General features: G+C 39.4%; 1 protein-coding gene across 3 annotated transcripts in view; it reads left to right on the top strand.

Annotated features, from left to right (window-relative positions):
- Positions 1 to 526: 526 nt before the first annotated feature.
- Positions 527 to 27,122, top strand: part of CTNNB1 (catenin beta 1) — a 43,857-nt gene continuing 17,261 nt past the window's right edge. For all 3 annotated transcript variants that reach the window (XM_082663119.1, XM_082663118.1, XM_082663117.1), the window contains exon 1: positions 527 to 687. The gene's annotated coding sequence lies outside the window, so the exon portion shown is untranslated. The remainder of the gene's footprint in view (positions 688 to 27,122) is intronic.

The raw sequence follows: 27,122 nt of genomic DNA, 5'->3' as shown, positions 1-27,122 counted from the left end.
CCCGGTCCCAAACTTCCGCCCTCCCGGGACCTGTGCCTCCTGGCCCGCTCGGCCCCAGAGGGCCTGGGTCCCGATGCCGCCTCCCGCGAGCAGCGGGCAGCGCGCGGCCAGCCCCGCGTCCGCTCTCACGGCCCGGGGCACGCGCGAGGCGGAACGTCGGGCTCGGGACAGTGGAGAGTACCAGCGTTCGTCCTCTCCCCAGCCTACCCCGGCTCGCGGGGGGCCCCCGGCCTCCCTGACTCGGACCACGGCGCCTTAGCAGGCCGCTCTCCCGTTCCGCACGGCGGGGCAGCCGCCGGCCTCTACCCGGGACAGCGTCCGTAGAGGACGCGTGCGCCCCGCCCCTGCCCCGGGCCGGCAGACGGCGGCGGGCTGCTCCGCAGAGCGGGGACTACTTTCCACCCCCCCCCCGCGCCCCGCCCCTTGTCCTCGCGCGGCGGAACGCTTCGCGCTGCGCCGCTGGCGGCAGGATACAGAGGCTCCTGCGCGACTTATAAGAGCTCCTTGTGCGGCGCCATTTTAAGCCTCTCGGTCTGTGGCAGCCGCTTTAGGCCGGCCCCGGGAGCGGAGAGCGAGGGGAGGCGGAGACCGAGGAAGGTCCGAGGAGCAGCTCCGTTCCTCGTTGAGCCGCCACTGCAGGCCGAGGACGGTCGGACTGTCGCGGCGGGAGGAGCCTGTTCCCCTGAGGTGCTTGGGCGCTCCTTTCCTTACCCTTCTGGGGCTGCTCCCACTCCCGCTTCGGAGCCAAACTTCGTCGCGGGCGCGCGGTCCCGGCGGCGGCTGGGAACCGGGCCCAGCGCAGCCCAGAGGCCCCGGGTGGGGAGCGGGGGTTGCGGACTGGGGACGCCGGAGAGGCGGCGGAGGCGGGCCGCGCTCGGGGGGTGGAGGGCGGCGGCCTGGCCCGGTTCCGGTCGCGCCGCTCCTAGGGGGCCCGGGGGGCACCGCTTTCGGGGAGGGGGCGCCGCGAGGGCGCGTCCTGGAGCTCGGATGGCCGGCGGGGTGTGGGGGTGAGTGCTGTGGTTTCTGTCCGGGGCTCCGGCCGTGGCTGAGTTTGGGGGAGGGACCCTGCGCCTCGGGATGCGCCGGGGTGGGGGGCGGGGTGGGGACGGGGGACTCCGCCTTCCCGGCCTCCGCGGGCAGTTGGGGTGCGGGCGCTGGGCCTGGGACGCCACCCGAGGTCCCATCTCCAGGTTCCCCCTTTCGTGCTTAAGGACGGATTGCTAGGAGGATCGTTAGTATTTTTTTTTTTTAATGCCCTGCCGGTGTGAGTGCGCTTGTTTAAATCGAAGCAACTTTAAACCTTAGAGGATCCAAACTATTATTGCAGACGGTGCGATGCGCCAGGAGGGTTTGCACAGATAAAAATCCATATCTTGCACGTATATTTTCTTGTACGGTGCAGGTGGGTGAAAGCGGCGTGCAAGGGAGGTCCTGGGAAAAATAAGGGCGAGGGCGACTGGCTTACTGGCTCTTATCAAGTGACCCATGGGATTCAGCCTCTGACTGCTTCGAAAATTTTGTTCGTGGAAATTCTTTATTCAGATAGTTTCATGGCAGCTAAACTTGATTTTGAGAACACTTTCCAGCGGGTTGAATTTTACCCTCGCTACGAAATTGCCCGAAGGAAATTCAAGCGTTGCAACTTCGTTCCGTGTTTTGTCTGGGGAGAGGACTTGGAACAGAGACTTTCGAAGTTCAGTTCTTACAGCCCGCTTCTGAATCCGCTAAACTTGAAAGCTTTGGCAGTCGGATGTAGTTGTTTCCTTCGTTTTCTGTTCCCTGTTGGAGGGAGCATTGTCTCCTACTTTGTATCTTCCAGACATCTGTGGTCTCCCCTCCCCCCCGAGTTTGTGAGTGGTGAATGAAGGGAGACTGGCCTGCTGGTATGCAGAGGTCGGCAGAAGGAAATCGAGGAGTGGTTTTAGTGAAACGAGAGCTTTGTGTCGTGAATAGTGGTGGCTTAGACTAGACAGCAACTTGAAGAGACGGCTAGCCTTTGATAAAGTCTGGGCTGCTGTTTTTTAGATAGCTAAGTTATAAAGTATTTTGTCTGGAACTTGGGAAGCCATTTCATTATTGTCCCTTGGTGTACATTAAGTACCTTTAGCTATCTTCCTGTTAACTTGTCTTCGTCCTAAGAAATAGTGGACATAGCTTGAAATGTTATTTATATAATGCTGCTGTTTAGTATCTGCTTAAATTAGTGACGTAAACTTCTACTTGGGAGGCTCACCGCCCCCCCGCCCCCCGGTGTGAACTAAGGCGGCTGCTACATTTATTTTACTTTTACATTTAAACCCACAAATATCTGGGTTAAAAAAAAAAAGTACCATTAAGGTTTGAGAATATCCTTTCACAAAATTTGATTAAGTTGTGCCCAGTATTCATTACTTTGACCTGGTCTTTGTTCTGAAGGCCATGTACAAGGCCCTAAAGTGATTGCAACAGTAGCTTGAAAAACTTCCAGAAGACTATTCTATAGGATTAAAGGAATGCTGAGACTATTCAAGTCTGAAGTCCTTGAGGGGGAAATTAAAAAACTGCACTAGAAAGTTTAGTATAGTATGTAACTTAGAGCCCTTGTGGAGTTCTAGGCCTGAGATTCTCCCAGAGGCTAGAGCAGTCATTTAAAATCACTTTCAGGAAAAACCAATTTAAAAAAAAAAAAAGTGGTTAAAAAAAAAAAAAAATTTAGCAGTGTTCAAGTGTCAGTAAGTGTTCAATAATTTTCTTTCTTTTGAAATGTTGTCTATTTCCTTTACCAAGGTAATTATGTAGAAAAATGTAGATTCCCATATTAAAACTGAAACTGAATTGAGCTTCCTACTGTTACTAGTGATGAAGAGAATAAAAATTATACATATATATGAAGTGTATTTTTGTTTTCATAGACACTTCCCTCCTCCACCTCCCCAAATGGGAAAGGGAAAATATGAAGTAGGCAAATTTCTCTAAGGGTGTTTTGAGATTTGGTTCTTAGGAAAACTTTATCTGCAGATATCCTTTTTTATTGTTGGGAGGGGTGGAAAGAGGAGCGTAAGTATTGTTGAAACTAGGAACATGGAGAATTCAAAAGTTTGAATCTCAGTCTTTTATAGTTATAAGTAGCAGTGAACTTAAAACCACAGAAATGGAGTATATGTAGTATCTTCAGCCAAATGAAACTTCTGTGTTATTGAAATGAAACAATATACATCTGTCCAGTTATAATAAGCTTTTATTTCTCTTTTATGGTTTACTAGTTGCTGATAATAATTGTAGAGGAGGAGGTGGTAAATTTTAAGTTTGTACTTTGAGCTTGGTTGGAAGCGTGCTTGATTGCCAACCCAGGGCAGAAGGGATGAATGCATTTAGAGCAGGACAAACTTCTAATAAAAAGTATTGGCAACTCTTTCGTGCTACATGTTGACTTGTGACATTGGTTGTGAAAACATTAGTTGTGTTAACTTAGTTGTATTCTTGTAGCTCTCTCTTTGTTGCGAATATGGTATCTTTAGTTGAAACACCTTGACTAAAAACATTTTTATACCATAAAAGTAAATAGTAAAACATAGACTAGGAGCTACTGTTTGCTGATTAGTCCAGAGCATGTAGCTGTTGCCTCTTGTACCCTCATTGAGAGGATACTGAGTTGCAGAATCAGTTCTCATTCTTTAACAGACTATTGTTTATGTAATACTTTTCTAATTGTGGTGTGATAGAGTAATAGGCTAAAATAAGTACTTAAGTTTCATGAAAGGAAAATATATGATTTGTATTGCTTGCAAATGAGTAGGAGTTAACTTGTGTAGTTTTTCATCACTTAAACTCTGGAGAAAGTTCTTTATTTCCTCTGTTTACTTAAGAATGCTGTTTTTGTGTTTTACGCAAGTCTGAGCTTGACCAGGTTTGAAATCTAGATACTTCTGTTGAGGCCTGAACCCTGCCTGTATCCTTGAAGTATGTATTTAATCTGCTTTCTTCCTAAGGAAAAAGCAGCTCTTAATAGACAAAGTCAATCACATTAGGAACCCTTTTTAGAGTTTAACTATCTTTGTAAGTTTGTTAATTGTGGGCATCTCTTCTTTTAAGAGAGATTCCCTATCCCCAAAGTCTCCCTCAAACTTGATGCAGTTGAGTGAGAATAGAGTTAGGGCATGTTATTGCATGCTGCGGTCACATTGAGTGCCCTCCAGTGGATATAATGCCAGTGGTATTTTTTTCCCCATCAAGTTTGCGTGGAATATATTTACAAACGGTTTTGATGGGAAAGCATCAGTCAAGGAACCTTTTGAATTCTAGAATAGCTTATTTATATTATTACTGCTAATTAAAAGATTGTCTTGAGAACATGTCATCTCAACCATTATTTGCAGGAGAAAGGTCAAAGTTAAGTTTGGGGTTAAATTTTATTTGTTACTTAAAATAGGAAGTTCTGCTTAAATATATCATAATTATAAACCAAAAACTCAGTATAATTTTGGGGTAAATGATCCTCATGTCTAGCCATATTAATGAATTACAGAAACTAAAATTCTCAGAAGAAGTTAACGAAGAAGTGAATTGTCAATTTGTCTAAAATCTCTTATACAGTAGAACATGAGTAAGTCTTCAACTTGGTTTTATTTTCAAGGAATATTATGTCTGTGTTAAGAACTGGATATCAACAAAGCTAGTTGAGTCAACTTACGTGAACTCAAGAGCACAATGCCTAGTGACTATAGGCATTTGTGTAGCATATACATTTGTAAAGTGCTGTGATGCACAATACCAGTATTTTGACCTTTAAAATTTTCAGTAAAAACCTTTCTCCACACTCCTATGTTAAAAGTTCTTGCTGTTTCTATTAGTATCATTATTTTATGAAAATACTTGTTTTAAATCAGATTCTGATTAGTAACAGGAAGAAAGCCCATTTAAAAATAGCTTTTAGGGACTTCCATGGTGGCACAGTGGTTAAGAATCCGCCTGCTGATGCAGGGGACACGGGTTCAAGCCCTGTTCCAGGAAGATCCCACATGCCGCAGAACAGTTAAGGCCGTATGCCACAACTAGTGAGCCTGCGCTCTAGAGCCCGCGAGCCACAACTACTGAGCCTGCATGCCCTAGAACCCGTGCTCTGCAACAAGAGAAGCCACCGCATTGAGAAACCCGTGCACTGCAATTAAGAGTAGCCCCCGCTCGCTGCAAATAGAGAAAGCCTGCGCGCAGCAACGAAGACCCAGTGAGCCAAAAATAAATAAAAGCAAACATTAAAAAAAAAATAGCTTTTAGAAGTCAAATGGTCATTTTATGGAAAATTCTCAGTTTAGAAAAAGAAATTTTAACTTTGTATATTTTCCATAAATAGGTGCTTGAAATGAAATTTAAAAGTTGATTGAGTAGGGAGGGAAAATGACTATTATCACTTACTGCTCTATTTTGCTCTTGGAATTTAGTATATTTTTGTGGAAACATTGATAATGATTTTTGACTATTTAAGAAATGTATTGTTATACTTTTTTTTAATAGATTTCAAAAAATTATTTAACTTATTTATTTTTGGCTTTGTTGGGTCTTCATTTCTGCGTGTGGGCTTTCTCTAGTTGTGGCGAGCGGGGTCTACTCTTCTTTGGGTGCGCGGGCTTCTCATTGTGGTGGCTTCTCGTTGCAGAGCATGGGTTCTAGGCGTGCGGGCTCAGTAGTTTTGGCTCGCGGGCTCAGTAGTTGTGGCTCACGGGCCCTAGAGCGCAGGCTCAGTAGTTGTGGCACACGGGCTTAGTTGCTCTGCGGCATGTGGGATCTTCCTGGAACAGGGCTTGAACCTGTGTCCCCTGCATTAGCAGGCGGATTCTTAACCACTGCGCCACCAGGGAAGTCCCTGTTATACCTTTTTAAAAACATGAGGCAAGATTGCCTCAGCTGTTTTATATAAATGGTTATTTCAGAATGGGTTGTGATCCCTCATAAAGCATCATGTGTGGAATAAGTAATGTCTAAGTCCATAACTAGTATTTGCATCATTTACTGTCTGTAGGTCAAATAGCTTCTATTCCAGTTTTCCAAGATTTTTATGAGATGAGAGTAGATTTGAAAGTTCTCCTGAAAACTATGTACATCTTACTTAAAAAAAAAAATTCTGCCTGTTGAGGACCTAATTTATCTCTTGAAATAGGCTGCTTGTCTTCGTTTATATAGCATGCAACAATTTGACATTCAAGATAAGTGACTAAAGTAAGATTGCTGTCACAAACCATATAGGATTGATGTTGCATCACAGTGGGAATAACTACTCAGTGTCTCCAGGGCCAGGCAGGTATGGACTAACTGGGACCCTGTGAACTACGACAAATTGGGGAACACATGTCCTATCTAAGCCAGTCTTCAGCTTCAGCCATTGTGTGGGAAAGTAGTTCATGTTTCCACATCATCTGAATTTTTTTTCCCCTAAGAGAAGCAGGAAATCTGGATTAATGTGCATCCCATGATTTGCACACATTGGTGAATGAAATTCGTGTTTTGAGACACTGTAACACAAATTAAATACACCTGTTGGCAGGATCTGCCAGTTTGTGACATCTGCAGTAGTCCATTTAGAGTATAGTTTTTTTATAATGATGATTCTACTAAATGATTGAAGGTAATACGATTCTCCGGGTGTGTATGCATCTGTATCTGTGTATACATAAGTATATATATGTATAACTTAGGAAGTAAGATTTGTTAAACTATTAGGTTCATATGTGGCACTTGAAAAATGCCTTGTATCAATTGATTATAGATTAGGAACTTAAAACAGGTTCATATTACTAACTTTGTGAAATCTGGGAAACGTACACTTATAAGTTTAGGAATTAAGATGGGTTGGGTCAAGGAAAAGGAGGAGAAATAACGTGTTTATTACTTGATTATCTTAAGTATAGTTTTTTAAAATGTTTTCTTAAATGAGGTCTCAAAACTTAATATTTGAAGGTACCTAAAATGCTGGGCAAATTCTGGCTGTGTGTACACAATCATGTCAGCCTGAAATTTTATTGATGGCGTTAACTCATGTCCTGGTTTTCAGCCAAAGTCTGCATTTCTGTGATAAACTATTATCAGACTAGATTTAAAACTGAAAAGCAAAGTTTAGGTAATGAAAAATTAATTGAATATTAGTTTTATTTAAATTAATGGCTTACTGCTAGTTGGTCAGAATAAATTTATGCAGGCAATTAAGTAGATATTGGTTAAATCTTTTGCTGCTAGGGCAAGGTTTTTCATTTCCAGAGTTTGGAAAGTTAGGTATTTAGTTTTCTGACTACATGTTTAAATGGCAGACTATGTCTGGGCTGAAAACGCAAAACATAGGCCAACATTGGTTTTAAAAAAAATCTGAAAATAGTGCTGTAGACTGCAATTGTTTTTATATGATATGGTATAGAATGCAAGCCAAACTGATCAGTGGACTTTTCACAAAACATTCATCCCAAGGTGTTCACCCCTTGGCCTGTTCCGCAATCCCCATATAACTTTACAGAGCCACTGTAAAGTTTCTCTTGTAATAGTCCAGAAATTTCCTGCCCCTGATTTCTTTTGAACTTGTTGAAAAGGCCTCCCCCACAACCCCCCCCCCAAAAAACAGTTTGAAAAGTATGAATAGCTGGATGATGCTGGTTTGAAACTGCTTCATGCAGTGCCATTTTGCTCCCGTTTCTTTCCATCTATTAATTTCTTCACTAATATTCCCATGGTTTTACTTGTGATTTCATAACTTACTTGTTGCTGGACTGATATTTTCCTTTTAACTGATGTAACAGGTGTGTTAAACAATTAGTTAAAAAATTGGGGGTGAGGGAGATATTTTTAACCTGTTTCAGTTCTTTGAAGTTCATCAGTCCTCATGGCATACAAAGGATAGCTGTGATAAATCTTATCTTAAATGCTGGTAGCTGATCTGACTTGGAACGAAAAGATGTGCACATGTTAAAGGGTTAGTTAATAAGTTTCTTTTATTAACAGGGTTTTATGATAGCTGAAATAATTGTGATATTTATGTACACACACTATTGTACATTATCCATATAAAATTGTGAGAAGTTAGATTTACTGCAGACTTTCTCGGGAATGCATTTTGAAGATGATCTTAATGATTGTAATTTGCTTCTCAGGGAGGGGGTTGTAAAAGCTGCCCCCCTACTTTATAGTATAATTAAGTGGTTTGGGGGTAAGGGTGTAGGGAGTGAGTCTGTCTTTGAAGTCTTCTGTGTATCAGATGAATGACCCATGTGTAAGGGAGGAACAAGGGTTTCTTGGAAATATTTTTCAATCCAACTAACTATGGAGGTTTCTAAGTGGAGTTCCATTCTATTGTGTAGAAAGTGCTGAGGTAGACACTTCAAATCTTTCCTGAGCAACTGAAAGAATGTAGCAATGTCAAACATTACTTTATACCCAACAGTTCATTTAGATACAAAAGTAGACACTACATAAATGTTATATAGGAAACATAGTATGCTGACATGGTACTCTTTAGATAGATTCTTATTAGTCTTTCTGGTACTTTGCTTAAAGTTGTTTTACCTAAAGTTTGTTTAGTTTTTAAATTATTTTATTTTTTTTTAATTTGATATCTTCTCTTGGAAAAGCCATATGAGATATGAGTGAGGTTTATATCGTTGTAACTTGTACTTATGAATGTCCTCTGTGATCCATTTACAAGGTGAAACTCATATCTGATAGTTGTCCTCTATAGGTCACCGTTTCCTGCCTTAATTCTGCTGTCATTTTTCCTAGGTCCGAGTCAGAGCGCCAGCCAGTCTGTTCCCCATAGAATGAAAAGAGGCTAGAAAGTTTAACAGATTAGAAATCTGGGAGTCACTCATAAGACAAAGTAATGATAGTTAAAATACTAAAACTGGATCTTTTTTGTAAGAATACTTACATTCTTGAATCATGCTTGAAGAATGCCCTGACTATATGCCAAAGAGCCTTAGGTTTCTCCTTATTGCCGTTACACCCCAGATCGTATTACATTTCTCTAGAAAGTGCTAAGACAGAAGACTGTTTAACCATCTCTTTGCTCGTCATACTAGTCCCCTTTTCCCCATCAGAAGCTAAATAAGTAGGAACTCCTTCACCTTCTTATCATCAATCTGCATGGATGGAGGGTCCATCTTTATAAAGGAGTAAGCATTATATTCTGGTCAGAGGTCAGTCCTAACACATGCCTTATGTAGGACTTTGTTTCTTTAGTTATGCCTCACTCTTCTGTATGTATTACCCGTATCCCTCCACATTTGAATCCCATTGCTGTTTTTGGTTTCCATCTCCCACATATTATCATCTCCTGAAGTCCATTCATTGTGCCTTCTGGAACTCTTAGTCCTTAGCAAATCCTTTTTATTGTCTATCTGTTCTGGGAATGTTTCCTTCTCTTTCTTGCTCCAGCTGTAACCTAGCCTCTCCGCTGATAATGCTGCTGACTTTGAAACTCTCTGAAGTGGTAGATGTTTCCTCTTCTTGCACACCTTTTATTGGTGAATGAAGAGGTAGAGTAGATGTCTTCTTTGTTCCTCATTATCACTTCTTGACCATTCTTTTCCAAAACTTTAAGCTTTGACTCTCATGCCATCAAATTATACCACCCACTACCCCTCCTCATTTCAGTCATCTCCCAACTTTCCTGGGTCATTCCCCTACTTCCTTGAATACCATTATCTCCTGGCTCACTGTCGTCTTTATTTCTGTCATAATTCTTGGTTCTTGGTGATATCAATATCCATGTGGAGCAGTGCTGCTCAAAATGTCACCTGGTCTGTGAACTGTTTGTTACCAGTATGAATTGCAGTAAGGAGTTTGTGCCAAAATGTAACTCACCTGTGTTGCTAAGTTCAGTGTTTAGTTCAGCTGGCTTTTTTTGGTACCAAAACTTTTTTGATGAAGGAAGCAGTATGTTGGTTTATATAATCTGGCACAAGCTCCTTAGGGTGTCGTGGTCTGGTACTTTGAGTAACACTGATGTAGAGGATGCTTCCGCTGTTCTGACCTCTTAGTTCCTTGATGTCCTCTCCTCCAGTGATCTTATTTTTCCATCTGATTCAGCCACCCCAGTACTTCAATTCAAACAGCCTTTCAGCCCCACTGAAACTTACACTGTCTTTCTAAGCTTTTCAGTATCCCTCACCCTCACTTCTACCCAACTGAAATTTCATGTTGAATCATAATCACTTCCTTATATACACTCTCAACAACCTTGTCCCTCTCTGATTTCATGTCCAGTGGTCCTTGGTCTCTTAGTTCACCCCTCTTTATGACTGTATCTTTTTCCTCTCTCCTCAAACCTCCCCAAACCCACTCCCCCATCCTTGCTTTCATCTATTTCCCTTGCTTTCTATTTCACAAAGCATATTGAATAATTGGAAGAATTCCTGTATGCTTCCACATCTGTGACTGTGCCCTTTACCTTCTCCTCTGTCATCATGGACAAACTGTAGTGTTCAGAGATAAGGACAACCAGCTCATTTCTATACTAGATCCCGTTCCCTCTTGATCTCAAGAATACGACCCTGTCATTCTCCTTCTCTTGCATCATTGGTTTTTCCTTCTATGAGCATACAGACATGATATTATTTGTCCCATTTAAAACAAAAAAATCTTTTCTTCCTGTTTCCCCTTTCATCCACCCAGTCTGCTTCTTTTTCGAACAAGACACTTTGAAACAATTGCTTGGATACACTCTCTCCCCTTTTCTTTTCAGCCCCTACCAGTGACCACCATTTTATAAATCTCTAGTCCTCATCTCACTTAACCTCTCAGTAGCATTTGGTACAGTTGCTTGAGACACAAGTTTCCCTTGGCTTCTAGGCCACCGCATCTGCTAGCAGGTTTTATTTCTACCTCACTGGTGGTTCCTCCTTAGTCTTCCTTGCTTTTTCTGTCATCTCTGACCTCTATGTTGTAGTGGCTGAAAATTTAGTCCTTGGACCTCTCCTTTTTCATTGTGTAAATACACTCCAGTCTCATAGCTTTAAACATGGTATTTAATCTATTTGCTCATGGCTTCCAGATTTATATCCCTAGCCTGGATTTCTCCCCTGAACTATAGATCCTGATAGCCAACTTTTCCCCCAACATTTTGGATGTCTCAGAAGCATTCTCAAATGTAATATCTAAAACTGAGCTCCCAATTTCTCTTAAAGCTGCTTCTCTTAGTCTGTCCTAAATGGAACTCTGTCTTTCCAGTTACTCACACTTAAAACCTTGCTGTTCTTGACTGTCTTTATCGCACCCCATATCCAAACCCTGTCTGAGAATTGTGTCTGCTCTCCTTCTAAAATATGTCCAAAATCTAGGCATTTCTTACCATGCCATTTCATAGCCTTGCTGTCCTAATCTTTTGCCTGGATTACTGCACAGGTCTTCTAACTGGTCTTCCTGCTTACACCTTTGTTCCCCTTAAACGTATTCTCAACACAGTGGCCAGAATAATCCTTTTAAAGCAATAGATCATATAACTTCTCTGTTTGAAAACCTCCAGGGGCTTAACCGTCTCATTCTGTAAAAGCACTAACTCCTATGTGTTTGGACTACTCTCTTTATCACCTACTCCTTTCCTCCTCTCACTCTTCATAGAAATAAAACTGAAAGGAGATAAGAAAGAAAGAGAGGAAACCAGTAAAATAACTACGGCAATCATCCAGGTGACAGATGGTGGTGGCTTAGGTTAGGGTAGTAGCAGTAGGCACAGAGTAGCTAGATTGGAGGAATGCTTTGGAGTTAGAAACAATAGGCTCTGCAAACTCAGTAAAAGTGCAGTTCTTCCCCAACTTCCTATCTCCTATCTCGCTTTATGTTTTTCCTTAGGCCTCATCACTGTCTAACATGATAGATATTTTACCTTTTTACCCCCTTTTTCTTAGCCTCCTAGAACATAAGCTCTAGGAAGACAGGGATTATTGTCTATTTCCTTACTGTTTTCTTCCCAGTACCTAGAATAATAGTACATAACTAGATGATCAGTGAATATGTGTGGAGTGAATGACTTTTAAATCTTTTCACCTCATTTTGGATCTTTCCCAATAGCATACAAATATATTCCATCTTTGCAGAGGTGGTTCCTTCCTGTCATTTATGGCTCATGTCAGATTGAGTTCTTCCCTCTTCACTCATTTTCACTTTATTATATTCTTTTATTTAGTTTGTGGCACTTAATCATACTCTGAAGTAACATTTGTTTACTCGCTTGTTCTTTCCCCCATCACTGTCTTTTTCTGATTTGTATGCCTGGTACTCAGAACAGCATCTGGAAGTTGTAGGTGCTAATAAATACTTGTTGAATGGGTGAATATTCTGGAATTGGACGACCTTTGTTTTTTTCCAGCTAATGCCCCTTTAATTTCTCTGCTCCCTTTCATAGTCTGAAAGAGATATCCTATGGATATGGTCTTCATTTTTCATCTCCTATTCCAGTGTGTGTTCTGCTTTCATTATTTCAGTGAATGTGCTCTTGCTGAACTCACTGTTGGACCTCCATGCTGACCAGTCAAAGAGACACTTTTTACCTTTAGTCTTGCTGGATCACTCAGCATTTGGTGCATTTTTTTTTTTTTTTAACTTCCCTCTGGAACCGCAGTGTCCAGTAGAACTTTCTGTGATGGTGGAAGTGTTCTACATATGTGTGGTCTGATACGGTCGCCACGAGCTACATGTGGCTCTTGAGCACTTGGAATGTCACTGATGAGCTAAATTTTAATAAAATTTAAATGTAAATAGTCATGTGTGACTAACGGCTACTGTATTGGACAGCGCAGTTCTAGAAACGTTCTCCTTTCTTACATTGCACCAAACTCAGTAAGTATCACAACCTAATTGCTCAAGCCAAACACCTAGTAGTCATCTTTAATTCCTCTCATCTACATTAATTTCTCTCATCTACTGCAATCAGTTCATCAACCAGAGACTCTTTTCTATCTCCAAAGTATTTCTCTAAGCTAGCTACTTTTTGTTCCTAGTGCTGTTACCCTAGCCTAAGCCACCACCGTCTGTTACGTGGACATTGCTATAGTTGCTTTACTGGTTTCCCTTTTTTCTGTTCCCCTTTCAGTTTTTTTTCATTATAGCCAAAGCCAGTTTTGAAAGACTCAAATATGATCTTGTTATTCACCTGCTTGTAACCTTTTATGGACTTCCAGTGGCACTTAGAGTAAAAAATACATTTTTTAACAAAGGCTGTAGAGCCCTACATGATGTGGCTATTTTCAGTCTCATCTCATTTTAATCACACTTTCCCACTTTAATCGAACCACCGTGGTCTTAAAAGATGATGGGGTCCTGATGATTGTGGGCTTCTGCACATGTTTTCTTGTTTCTGGAATGTTCCTGCTCTGCTCCTTACATGCTGGCTCTTCTGCATCTTTCTTCAGGTTTCAGCTTGAAAGTTATCCTCACAGCTTAAAGGTACCCTTGAAGGTTACCACAGAAGCCTGTGGCCACTCTGAGTAGGGCCTTGCACTTGTCCTAGTATCATTTCCACTCCATTCTCCCACTTGTTACTTAGTTATACACTTATCACTCTTTGTAATTGTTTATTCAGTTGTTGTCTGTCTATCAAGAATGCAAAGACCACATCTATTTTATATCACCACTGTGTCCCCAGAATCTATTACTCTTCTTGGTATGTAGCAGTTGCATAACAAAATTTGAATATATGAAATCTTTACATTGCATTTATGCTATTGGTATTGCTATATCCTGGAACTATGGAATAAATGAAAGAATTGTGGGAGAGATTTCTTGTGGAACAGAAAATCTCTTGATTAAATCACAATTTGGTAAACTGAGAAGATAATATACCAATTGGGCATTCTTATATAGCTCCAGGTTATGACTTACTTATTGGTGTATTTTTGGACTCACAATAGAACAGAGATTTAGAGTTCCTTGAAGTTCTTTGTTTTGAGGTAATGGAGTCACATTTTGAAAATAAAAGTTTCCTAGCTTACCCTACTTTCTATAATATTCTACTACTCTTCCTAAATTTAAGAGAGCCTCATAATTAGGAGACCTACTGCTATGGTAAGGCTGTCAAAAGCAGCAAGATGTCCTTCTGCTTGGGAGAGTGCCGTAAACTTGATATGCGTCGTGTGGGGCAGAAGGTTGCTAAAGATTAAGTTAGAATATGTGCTGTCTTAATGAATAGATGCTTTGCAAGGAGCTGATGTTAGGGTTACTCTGTGGAGTCAGGTTTATGTTTTGGGTTTTTTAGCTTGGGTTACTGACTAATGTTATATATAGAGTTGAGTCATATAGTTTGTCTACAGCTGTAGCCCTTTGCTCTGAGGGTAGCAGCATCAGCAACATGTATGGCACTTAAAAAAATAATACAGTGCCAAGGTTCTATCCCAGCCCTACTGATAGAAAATCGTGGGGATGGAACCTGGTAACCTGTGTTTTTTAAAGTTCCAGGTTAGAGCCTTTGGAAGGATCTGTTTGCCAGTTTAAAGGGCTCTACAAGCAAGCTTGGAGATCTTTTTAGTAAAACACAATTTTAAAGGGGGAAATTGGATGAAGGCAGTCAAAAGGTACAGACTTCCAATTATAAGATAGATAAGTACTAGGGATGTAATGTACAACATGGTAATTAACATTGCTTTATGTTATATATGGAAGCTGTTAAGAGAGTAAATCCTAAGTTCTCATCACCAGAAACAATTTTTTTCTATTAATTTTGCATCTATATATGAGATGATGGGTGTTTGCTAAATATACTGTGATAATTGCTTCATGATGTATGTAAATCAAATCATGCTGTATATCTTATACAGTATGTATGTCCGTTATATCTCAATAAAACTGGAAGAAAAAATTATAAACTCTGGAAAAAAAAATAAAAATAACTGTTGGAAGGTACCAAGAGAGCTGCAAAAGAAGTTTGAGGAGATGTGACCCATGAAAGAAGGGAAATACACTCACTGGGTGACATCTATATTTCTAAGACTTCTCTAATGAGAACAATCACCAGTGTTTCTGGTGCAGTACGACTAGAACTCATGAAGTATCAGACGATGGAGCTCAGGGTTGCCAGGATGGCTGGAAGTTGAGTTGGGGGGTAGGTAGATTCACAGTGGAGGGAGTCCCAGAGGGGAGCTTCAGAATCTGTACATAACTCCCTTCAGATCCTCGGCCTACCCCAGAAGTGTGTGAGTGTGTGTGTGTGTGTGTGTGTGTGTGTGTGTGTGTGTGTGTGTGTGTGTGTGTGTGTGTGTGTCGAGGGGTGGGGGGTGGCAGCTGCAAGGAACTCATTTTAAAGCAATACATGGAACACTGAGAAACATGAGCAGAGATTTCAGCTTCCACCCTCACAGTGAAGAAGAGTTTGGAGCTTGGTCCTGCCAAGTTAGGGGGTCTTGGTAAACACCTCATGCTTTTCATTTGAAACCAGAGAAGGGTCACACCTTAGGAGTAAAGACGTTTCCCAGGATTAAGGTAATTTACCCTAAATCTAAGGGTAAAATCTGATTCCTCCTAAGAAAGTGTAAAACCAAGCTCCGTAAAATTAAGGTGATTTAACTGCCTTAAAGAAGAAAACTCAACAGTCTTTAGAAGACTCCAGAAACCAGAGTCTCCACAATATATCTAATACACAATCTATAATGTATGCAATATACAATCAATAATTACTAGACATGTGATAAGAAAAAGTCGCCCAAAGTCAAGAGAAAAAAAAATGCTGAAATAACCCAGATGTTAGGATTTGCAGACAAAAGTAAGACAAGAGGAACAAGACCAGCATATAATTTATAACAGCTATAAATGAACAAACATGTTTAAAAAAAAGACTCTCCAACTGGGTTAAAAAAGATAACACCCAACATGATATTCAATGTATGAGGCACATTTAAAACAATTAAAACAAAGATTCAAAAGGTGAAAGAGAAGTAGCAAAAATATATCAAATGATATATAAATAGCAGAAGTAACAGTATTTGTATCAAAGTCAGTTTGCTATAAGAAATTTAAATTCTTTGATAATCTGTACAGTTTTACAGAATTTGGTATTATATCTACATCCGTTGATATCTCTGTGATACATTGTTTAGTTAAAATGCTTTAGAAAACACATTTGGTATGAAGATATGTAGTACAGTAGACTTTTTTCTTTTTTTTTTTTTTTGCGGTACGCGGGCCTCTCACTGCTGTGGCCTCTCCCGTTGCGGAGCACAGGCTCTGGACACGCAGGCTCAGCGGCCATGGCTCACGGGGCCAGCCGCTCCGCGGCATGTGGGATCTTCCCGGACCGGGGCACAAACCCGTGTCCCCTGCATCGGCAGGTGGACTCTCAACCACTGTGCCACCAGGGAAGCCCCGTACAGTTGACTCTTGAAGAACACAGGTTTGAACTGCATACATCAACTTAAACACTTTTTTCCACCAATAAATATAGTGCCTGTATTTTGATTTTACAAATCTTTAAGTGTGAGGAAAAGTTTCTGTTGGATTAGAGATCGCAGTATGTGGAAGAAAAAAACGAGGGTTTGAGTTTTGATTCTGTCCCATCCTTGGGCGAGTCATTTATCAGTTCCTTTGTATCTGAGGCAGAGATAGCAGTATGCAGATTTTCTACCATGTGGGGGCTAGTGCCCCTAAACCCCTGTCGTGTTGTTCAACGGTCAGCCGTGTATATATCTTCAAAAGTGTTCATTGAGCACTTTCTGAAAGTACCAGGTGTGTAACTGTTGAAAAATTAGACTAAAATGCATAGAGAGAAAGTTGGAATTATTAAGACAGTAATATTCTTCATATTCCTCTGTATAAAGGTATTTATTAACTTATAATCAGAAAAAATATATATATATACACTATTGGGGGAAAAGTAGATGAAAAATCATTCTCTCTATGACAGTAACACTAGAAATTGTTTCTAGAGAGTTAAAAAATAATTCTAGGTAACTCATAATTTCTGTGTCATCATAACATCCTCTGTAGACACTGTCTCCATTGGCCAAACGTGCGGGTCTAAGTGATATTAATAATGATCATTAATTAATAACAACAACAGTGGCTAACATTTTTTATGGGGGGAAGAAAAAGACATATTGAAGCCATGTTCTAGTTTGGCATATACCTGATCTTAATGGCCTGATATGTTTTTCCCAAACAAATGGACTTGATGTGGCTTTCATATGTCATTTGGTCCAGTTTCATTTTTTTCACACAGCCTGCTTTTGAAGATACTCCTGGGAAAAAGGTGAGTGACTTCTCTTAGTAACCTAGTAGCCCACTTAAAAACCCTTTCTGTTGTTGATCTTCACATTTAGGTTTAATGTACTTAATTAAAATGTAAACTCACTTGCCTTTCGTTTGTACTTAGTGAAAGTAATAAATAGATGAAGGGTTGGCCAACTGCTGCCTACCACCTGTTTTTGTATGGCCTGAGAACTAAGAATGATTTTTATACTTTTTAATGGCTGATAAAAATCAAAAGACAGATAATATCTCATGACACGTGAAATTTACAAAATTCAAATTTGCACTTTCCATGAATAAAGTTTTTTTTTGTTTGTTTGTTTTTTGCGGTACGTGGGCCTCTGGCTGTTGTGGCCTCTCCCATTGCGGAGCACAGGCTCTGGACGCGCAGGCTCAGTGGCCATGGCTTACGGTCCCAGCCGCTCGGCGGCATGTGGGATCTTCCCGGACCGGGGCACGAACCCGCGCCCCCTGCATCGGCAGGCGGACTCTCAATCACTGTGCCACCAGGGAAGCCCCATGAATAAAGTTTTATTGGAACCTAGCCATGCTCATTAGTGTGCATATTGTCTGTGGCTGCTCTCTCACTACAATAGCAGAGTTGAATAGTTGCTACAGAGAGCTTAAGGCCTGCAAAACCCTGTAATATTTACTGTCTGGCCTTTAACAGGAAACGTTTGCTGACTTCTGTTCTAGATGATATACGTTGTTCACAAATGAATCTTTCGTGTTCGTAAAGGCATTTAAGAAGTCTCAGGTATATATAATTGTTGGCTTTCTAAGCCTCTATATTACATTTTAGTTGTTCTGCCTACTTTTAGAACATTTTTCTTGTTTTTAGCACAGTCAGTCCATCAAGTATTTAAGAGCTTAATGTGTGCTAAGCACTTTGGAAGCAGTGAGGAGCTAAAGGTACAGCCCCAAGACTTCTCAGAGTTCACATATTGAGCTTGCTTTTTCTTTTTTTTTTTTTTAAAGATCAGTGTGCTGGTATGGTGGGGAAGGGGAACTCTTATAACAAGTGGAGAAGAGGAAGGTTATTGTTATGGGATAAAAAGCAATGCATTTAAATTGCTTCTGGAAGTCTTTGATTCCCTTCCATTAATTCTGCCTGTAGCTTGAATTTAGAGAGTAACATCTAGAAACTTCCTTGAAGTAAAATCTTCCATTTCTTTGGCATAATGTACTCATGTTTGAAAATCCTGCATTTTCTTGTCAGCATTTTTGCTAGGCACAGAGTCAAAATATGGAGTATGTACTGATTCAAATCTTAGAAATATTTTTAAATTTTTTTTTTTGCTGTGGTTACTGTTTAAAGAATGTAGTTCTTTAGTATTACTTATGATACTTTTATCTAAAAGTTGCTAATCCTTCTCTTGCACTTAACTGCAACAGTGATTGTTAAATACTAATAGTGTGTAACTTTGGGGTGGGGATGGGATAAATGATTTGATTGAAAGGGCATGTGACTGAGCTAAACAGACCTGGATATGAGTTTTAACAGAGCAGTTTAATAGCTCTACTCATATTAACTGCTGCTAGTCATTTTTTTCATCTGATGATTTGGGGGAATGTTATCTACTTTATGAGGTTGCTTGGGAAGATTCCATTACTTTGTGATGCAGTTGATTTTTAGAATATCGCCGCTTTAGCAGAATAAGAACTGAATGAAAAATCTGTTAGATTAAATTACTAAAAATAGAAATTTATTGATATAATAAAATGACATTTGCCTAAATATTTTAAAAACCTACAGTAAGTTTGATTTCTTTGCTTTTAGAAAACATTGGTTATTTTTCCTAAGAATGTCTCTTTTTTAAGCAATTTCTTTGTGCCTTGAGGTGCTAATGGTTGGCTGAGTAGTTTCCACATTTCTTTTGCAGAAAGTCCATTTTATAGGCCACTTAGCTTTTATGTTTAGAAACATTTACTTAATGCTGTATATCACTGGCTAACATAGAGTGGGCTAAATGATAGATATTTTCTTGGGCAAATATCATTTCTAATACCGATGTATTATTTCTATACATTTTCTTTGCAAATGCATGGAAAAATGTCTATTAAAAAGTATGCAATGCCTTGCATATTAGATATATGTTGAATTTTTTCTATGTATTCTTTTTAACTTTTAACGGCTTCATAGTAATTCTCTAACCCTCTCAACGTGGATGATTTACAGTAGTCTCCTAACTCTTGTCCCTGCTTTGCTTTTGACCCTCGTGGTCTTTTTTTCCCATATAGACACTAGAGTGAACTTTAAAAATCCTAAATCACAGGTGTTAGTTATTCCAGTGGCTTCCCAGTATGTACCCTTATCCATCTGCTCCCTACCTCTTTTCATGGTTCCCTGATTTCTAGTTATACTGGTGACCTTTCAGTACTGTTTCCCTACAGGTCTTTCCTTCCTTTGCATTGGTTTTCTGCATGGAGTGTTCTGCCCCATCTTCACTTGGCTAGCTCCTCCTTCTGTGCTCCTGTCGCTTCCATCCTCATCACTCACTCTTACATAGTGTAGCCCTCCTCCCCAACTAAGTCACTCTATTCTTACCTTGTTTATTTTCTTCACGGCAGTTCTCACTCTTCAAATTATCTTGTTTTTATTGCTTAACTCTCTAATAGTAGAATGCAGGCTTTCCTAGACGTATGACCTTGACTCTCTCTTATTCACTGTTCCTGCAATGCTAGTAACGTAAAAGATACTTAAATATTTGTTGAAGAGATGAATATACATTCCATTCAATGGACACATTATTTTTTATTCACTCCCTTGTTGATGAGCATTTGCGTAATTTCCAGCTTTTTCTCTGAATGCGTCACTGTGCAGCCCCTTGGCATGCTTCTGTCTGTGAATATTCTGCAGAGTACATTTCTATTATAAAATTGGAATTTTTATGTGAAAGTGTTTACACTTATATTTAATGGATAGTGCCAACTTACCATCCAAAAAGTTTCTGCTAGTTTAACTATATCCATCTCAGCAGTCGGTATTATCTTTTCAGTCTTACCAGTCTGATAAGCAGAAATAAATGAGTTTAAACCTTTTGCATATGTTTATTGCTTACTTTCTATTTTTCCTTCAGTGATGGTTCCTGCCCTTTCTCTGCTGTACTTATTGTTTTCTCCTCAGTTCTTTGTGTACTATGGATATTAGCCTTTAATCATATTTCGCTTCTGGTGTCCAATATGTCATTTAAAAAATTACTTTATACATGGTGGTTTTTTGCTTGGGATTTTAAGGTTTTATGCACACACACAAATTATCCTATCTTTTTGATTTCAGAGTTCCAAGTCATGCTTATGTTGGGCTTCTTACCATGGTTTTATTTCCATATATACCACCCTTGTATAGACCATATTTTATCCCATTGGTATTTTTTTTTAACCTGTAAATATTTGGCATATGTAGGTTTAATTTTAATACAGTAAGAATGAAAAAATGGTATTTTATAAGGAAAAGTCCCTTTCTCCTAATACTATTAATCAAGGAATCCAGCTGTCTCCCACCAGTTGAAATATCACCGTTTACATTTATTAAATTGCTACATTAAGTCTGGGTGCTTACTGATTACTATAGTCTCTTAACCATTCCTACCCCCTATAATGTAATTGTTAATTGCTTTGGCTGTTGTTTTATAATGAATTTTAGTATCTGATAGAATTGGTCCCTTATCGTTATTTTAGTCTTTTTTCTATTATCTTCACACTTCCGTTCCAAATGAATTTAAGAATCATTTTCAAGGGCTTTCCTGGTGGCGCAGTGGTTGGGAGTCCGCCTGCCGATGCAGGGGGCGTGGGTTCGTGCCCCGGTCCGGGAAGATCCCACATCCCACATGCCGTGGAGCGGCTGGGCCCATGAGCCATGGCCGCTGAGCCTATGCGTCCGGAGCCTGTGCCCTGCAATGGAAGAGGCCACAGCAGTGAGGCCTGCGTAACGCCAAAAAAAAAAAAAAAAGAATCATTTTCACTCCTAAAGAAATCTAACTGAGCATTTTCTTGGGAATACATTGAATTTATAAACTAAGAGAAAACTGGCATCTTTATATAGTACAAAAAAATTCTAGTCAAGGATAAGACAGCTCTCCTTTAATTTTGTATGTACCTTTTTTTGTTGTTTTTATTGTTGCAATTATGAGTGAACTCTTTGTGATTATGTTTTTCTGACTGTCCTAAATGTATATAGGAAACTAGTTTTTATATAATTTAATAACTTTCATTAAAAATTTGGTTGAACTGTGTTTTCTGTGCAGCTTTATCAGACTGTAAAATCCATTTAAAATGGGTATAAAAGTGTCTCTAGAATGTTAAAAAGAGTGTCCTCAGTTTAAAAGTATTTAGCCAGTCATCATTTTGTGAACTTTGAGAAACAGAATTTTCAGTTTCAAGATGTAATGGAAACAGATCCTCCCACATAACTACAACCCCTAGCCTTTTAAAATAGACTTGTATGTAGGCTGTTTAGCTTTTGTGACTGCTACCTTTTCAAGGAGATGGACATGCTTATTTTATTCTCATATTCGAGACTTGAGTGTGTAAGGTTTGGCTGATTTAACAAAAGTTTCTATAAAATATTCATGTTGTTTTTGGTAACTCCATTTTAATGAACTTCGAAAGATTAACATACAAAAGTGTTTTAAAATCATATTTGGAGTTTAAATTATTTTATCTGAAATATTGATGTATGGCTGTTTTCTTATTTTTATTTAGCTATTTTTGCTATGCAGAGTGTAGAGATTAATGTAATAAACACTCATGTACTCACCACCCAGATTAACAGATGTAATTTTGCTGTTTTTTTTTTTTTTTTTTTTTTTTGCGGTACGCGGGCCTCTCACTGTTGTGGCCTCTCCCGTTGCGGAGCACAGGCTCCGGATGCACAGGCTCAGTGGCCATGGCTCATGGGCCCAGCCGCCCCGCGGCATGTGGGATCTTCCCGGACCGGGGCACGAACCTGTGTCCCCTGCATCGGCAGGCGGACTCTCAACCACTGCACCACCAGGGAAGCCCTTGCTGTTTGTTTGATTAAACACACACACACACACACACACACACACACACACACACAGAGCTAAAGAGTTGAAGCCATCTTTAATATCCTTTTGCATACTATGCCTTTTGCCCCTGAGTATTAAGAAGCTGGTGTGTATTCTTTGTACTTTTACTACATAAACAATATGAAGTGTTGGGTTTTTTTTCAACTTGCATAAAATTATATTTGGAAATTATAAAAATGTGCCTGTGTCGATAAAGGCTATTCTGTATGTATTTTGAAATAGCTGTATTTTAAAATATCAATCTTACATGCACACCAGTGTTCATAGCAGCACTATTCACAATAGCCAAGACATGGAAGCAGCCTAAGTGTCCATCAGTCCATCAGCAGATGAATGGGTAAAGAAGATGTGGGGTGTGTGTGTGTGTGTGTTCGTGTATATATATATATATATATATATACACACACACACACACATACATACACAGTGTGTGCGTGTGTATATGTGTGTGTATATATATATATGCATGCAATGGAATATTACTCAGCCATAAAAAAGAATGAAATAATGTCATTTGCCACACCATGGATGGACCTAGAGTTTATTATACTAAGTGAAGTAAGTTAGAGAAAGACAGGTATCATATGATATAACTTATATGTGGAATCTAAAAAAATGATACAAATCAACTTATTTACAAAATAGAAACAGACTCACAGAGATAGTTACCAAAGGGGAAAAGGGTTACCAAAGAGGAAAGGGGAGGGGGAGGGATCAGTTAGGAGTATGGTATTAACAGATACATACCACTGTATATAAAACAGATAAAAACAACAAGGGTTTACTGTATAGCACAGGGAGGTTACAATATCTTGTAATAACTTATAATGGAAAAGAATGTGAAGATGTACACCTGAAATTAACACAATATTTTAAGTCAACTTTAGTTAAAAAAAAGGAAAATTAAAAGAAAGAAATTAAATTGAAAAAGATCCGTCTTTTTGGTAGCTTATATTAGTATAAGCTGGAGAAAAACAGTTTCTACTTTTTGTAGTAATTTGTTCTTAGAGTGGAAAAAGTGAAAATTTGTCTTAAAACATTTTTTTTTTCCTGACGGATCAGAACTATTTTAGGATTGTGTTTATTGACCAGAGATGCTGTGTGCAGTTACTCATCAGTGAGAGACTAAGGATGCATCATACATGTAAAGTATATTGCCATAATTGAATTATTTTAAATAGTAAAATCATATTCTCAGACACACGTAGTTGGTTTAAATATACTATATCAGCGATTATTCAAGTGACTTCTTATGCATGACATATACATGTACTGCATAAAAATGTTAAAAGGACGACATAAAAATCTGGCAAGACAAACGGCTACAAGTAGGGGAAAAAATTAAGCATTCAGTCTTCTCAGAATTTGGAAAAACTTGTAGGGTGGGGTGGTGGTATATACATTAGATGGGTGGACATAGCTATTAAAAGTTGTCTGAGGGCTTCCCTGGTGGCACAGTGGTTGGGAGTACGCCTGCCAATGCAGGGGACACGGGTTCAAGCCCTGGTCCATGAAGATACCACATCCTGTGGAGCAGCTAAGCCCATGCGCCACAACTACTGAGCCTGCTCTCTAGAGCCCTCAAGCCACAATTACTGAGCCTGTGTGCCACAGCTACTGAAGCCTGCACACCAGAGCCCATGCTCTGCAGCAAGAGAAGCCACCGCAATGAGAAGCCTGCACGCTGCAACGACTAGTAGCCCTCGTTCCTCACAACTAGAGAAAAGCCCACACACAGCAACGAAGACCCAGCGCAGCCAAAAAAGAAAAAAAAAAAAATTGTCCAAGATAACAGTTGACGCTTGATAGGCCCTTGGTAAGGTGGTCACTAGTACAATGCCTTCTTTGAAAACTGTATCAATTTATGCTCCATCAGTATTTTGGAGCTATGTATCAAAAGCCTTAAAACTTAAACGTTCTTATTCTTTAACCCAGTAATTGAAGCAGTCCTTAGGTGGAAGCGAGGTGGAAGAAATTAAGAGAACTATTTATATGCAAAGATGTTTTTTCAGTGTTGTTTGAATAGCAAACTAAATAGGAAAGACAAACTAAATATTCAAGAATGGGAGGTGTGGTTAAATTATAGTATAGACCTATGATACAGTACAGATAATATTTGGTAAGGGTCTGCAACACAAGGAATTGGCTTTTATATTTTTATATTTAAAAAAAACACCTAACAGTAAATTTTTTTTTTTTTCCCCCCGGTACGCGGGCCTCTCACTGTTGTGGCCTCTCCCGTTGCGGAGTACAGGCTCCGGACGCACAGGCTCAGCGGCCATGGCTCACGGGCCCAGCTGCTCCGCGGCATGTGGGATCCTCCCGGACCAGGGCACGAACCCGTGTCCCCTGCCTCGGCAGGCGGACTCTCAACTACTGCGCCACCAGGGAAGCCCCTCCTAACAGTAAATTTAACAGAATACCAAATACAACAATGTCATTATTATGGGAATGCCAAAGGAAAATACCATTTTATACTAAGCATATATTATTTTATGGATGAGGTAGAAGAGACACTAAAATGAAAGAAGGAAAATGATCAGGAACATCCTAATTTTCCCTAGCCGCAGACAGTTCAGATTTCTAATGGCCATTTTTGTACCTACATATTTAAAGATAATACCAGGAGTATCAATCTAGGTGTTTCAGAGGAGCGCAAGTGTCATTAAATGTTTGTTTTTTATTGCCCAGTTTGGGGAAGACCCCTCCCAGGACATGGACTGACTCACTCTCCCTCTTTCTCTCTCTCTCTCTCTCTCTCTCTCTCTCTCTCTCTCTCTCTCTCTCTCTCTCTCTCTCTCCCCCCCTTCTCTCTTTCTCTCTCTCTCTCTCTCTCTCTCTCTCTCTCTCTCTCACACACACACACACACACACAGCTGAGGAGTAAAAGCAGAAAGGAAACTGGAGTAAGTTGTGACTTAAAAGTGTTAATGTTGAATAAAAAGTGCTGAGACAGGAAGATTTGAGGAGACTATAAGTTTTTAAATGGCAAGGTATTAGTAGTGACAGTTAATAAAAATGCATATGTATGTGCTTTTAGATTTACAAAATAGACTTTAGTAAGAACTTTTTTTCTGATTCCTGAGAGTATATCAAGTTTTTCGTGCACTTTCTTACTAGATTCTTGGAAAAGTTAATTGTTAGCATGAACAGCCAGTAATCTATTATAAACTGGTTTTATAATCTGTTTTATAGCAAAGTTACTTCTAGTTAGTAGTACTCAAACTTTGAAATCCAAGGTAATTAAGATAATTTTGTGTTGATGGGTGATATCTATATTGTGTCAAGATTTCTCATGTAGATTTTGACTGAAGGCCACTTAAAATACAAAAGGTGAAGTAGAGCCCCCCAACAATCATTTTGAAGTTAGCTCTAAGGCTAATCTTTTATAATAATGTTGTGGTATGTAAGAAAATATCGTTACTTTTTATAGCCACATAATGTACTAATGTATGTAATTTATGTATGTAATTTACTTTAAAATCATTCTGTAGGAAGGCATCAGTATGGCACAATATTAATAATTGTTAAGTATAGGTGATGTGTGCATTATAAAGTTGTGTCCACTTTTCTGCATATTAGAAAAATTTCATAAGAAAAAAGAAAAGCCTAGCATGCTTAAGTAGTCTTGTTAGAAAAGCTGAAGGAAAAATTACTCATAGTAATACTTTGAATAAGGTACGGTGTAGGATGAACTTTCTCCTTAGATTGAAATTATATGTAATGGATATATATTTTTCTAAACCTTATAGAGTTTAAGTCAGAAATAGATGAATTTTGAGGTGTTCTTTACAAAATATATAATTGGAAAAGAGTATATGTTAAGCAAAAAGAGAAAAATAAAAGGAAGTGTGCATGTATCCATTACCTCATTAGACTGGATAAGTTGGTGATCCCCCAGCACCCTGTTTCTTTGTCAGAGCACCACTTGGTGGTGATAAAGCTGTCAGGACACACAGCATTCTAAATGTAGTCTATAGTTGTGGTCACTTGCATCTGGGAACATTTAGTACTTCATTTTTTTTTTTTTAATCATTATACTCCCTTTATCTTGATTGGTACATAGTGGGCTTTTCCTCATTTTTGTTTCTTATAATTCTTTTTGAAGTTGGAGCTTTGATCCCCTGAGTTGATCCTCTTGTTTCTTCTCTTGTATTCTGTGTGTCTTTCTCCTTTATCCTGTAGGAGTTTTTCTCAATTTCAGTTATCTATTGAACTTTTTATTTATTCTCTCCAATTTTTATGAGGGCAATAAAGTGAAACATTCTGTTTCCCTCCCCACCTTACCCCGATTTTAAAGTTTTGTTTCTCTGGAGTCTGGTTTTCCTTAAGTCTTTGATAAGCCTTAGTTAATTAGGAGCTCTAGGCCCTTAATGTATGGCAGGGGGTAGTAGAGGAGAGCCAGCCCTTGGGCTGAAAGCTCTGCCAAGAGGAAGAATAAGGAAAGCTTTCCTTTGGGGCAAGATTCTGCCGTAGTTCTCTGGATAGGAAATTCAATTTCTTCAGTAAATATTTCTCAAATTTTAGGTAAATTTGGATTTGTCTGCAGATCAGTGTAGGGGTGAGTTGGTATATACTGCTGCTTATGTAGATCCCCATTTTCATTCCTACTTTTTACTTCTTTACTTGCTGATTGACACTTGGCCTCCCTCACTTCAGAGGGTTGCCGTGAAGAGCAAGAATAATTTTTATGTATGTTGCATAAGTTTGAAAGTGCTATAAAAAAATAATAGTACTAAGACGTCCCCAACATGCAAGTAGATATTGTAAGTTTGGAACATGAACTTGCTTTTTTCCATAAAATCATTATAATCTTGGTCAAGTTACTAGGTCAGCCCACATAAGTAGATTTTACCCAGTAATATGGCTAATATGTTTTGTCTTTGT

This window comes from Grampus griseus, assembly GCF_964374135.1.
Source record: "Grampus griseus genome assembly, chromosome: 10".
Taxonomy (NCBI): Eukaryota; Metazoa; Chordata; class Mammalia; order Artiodactyla; family Delphinidae; genus Grampus; species Grampus griseus.
Note: the sequence above shows the minus strand (reverse complement) of the source record. Positions and strands in the feature narration are given on the sequence as shown.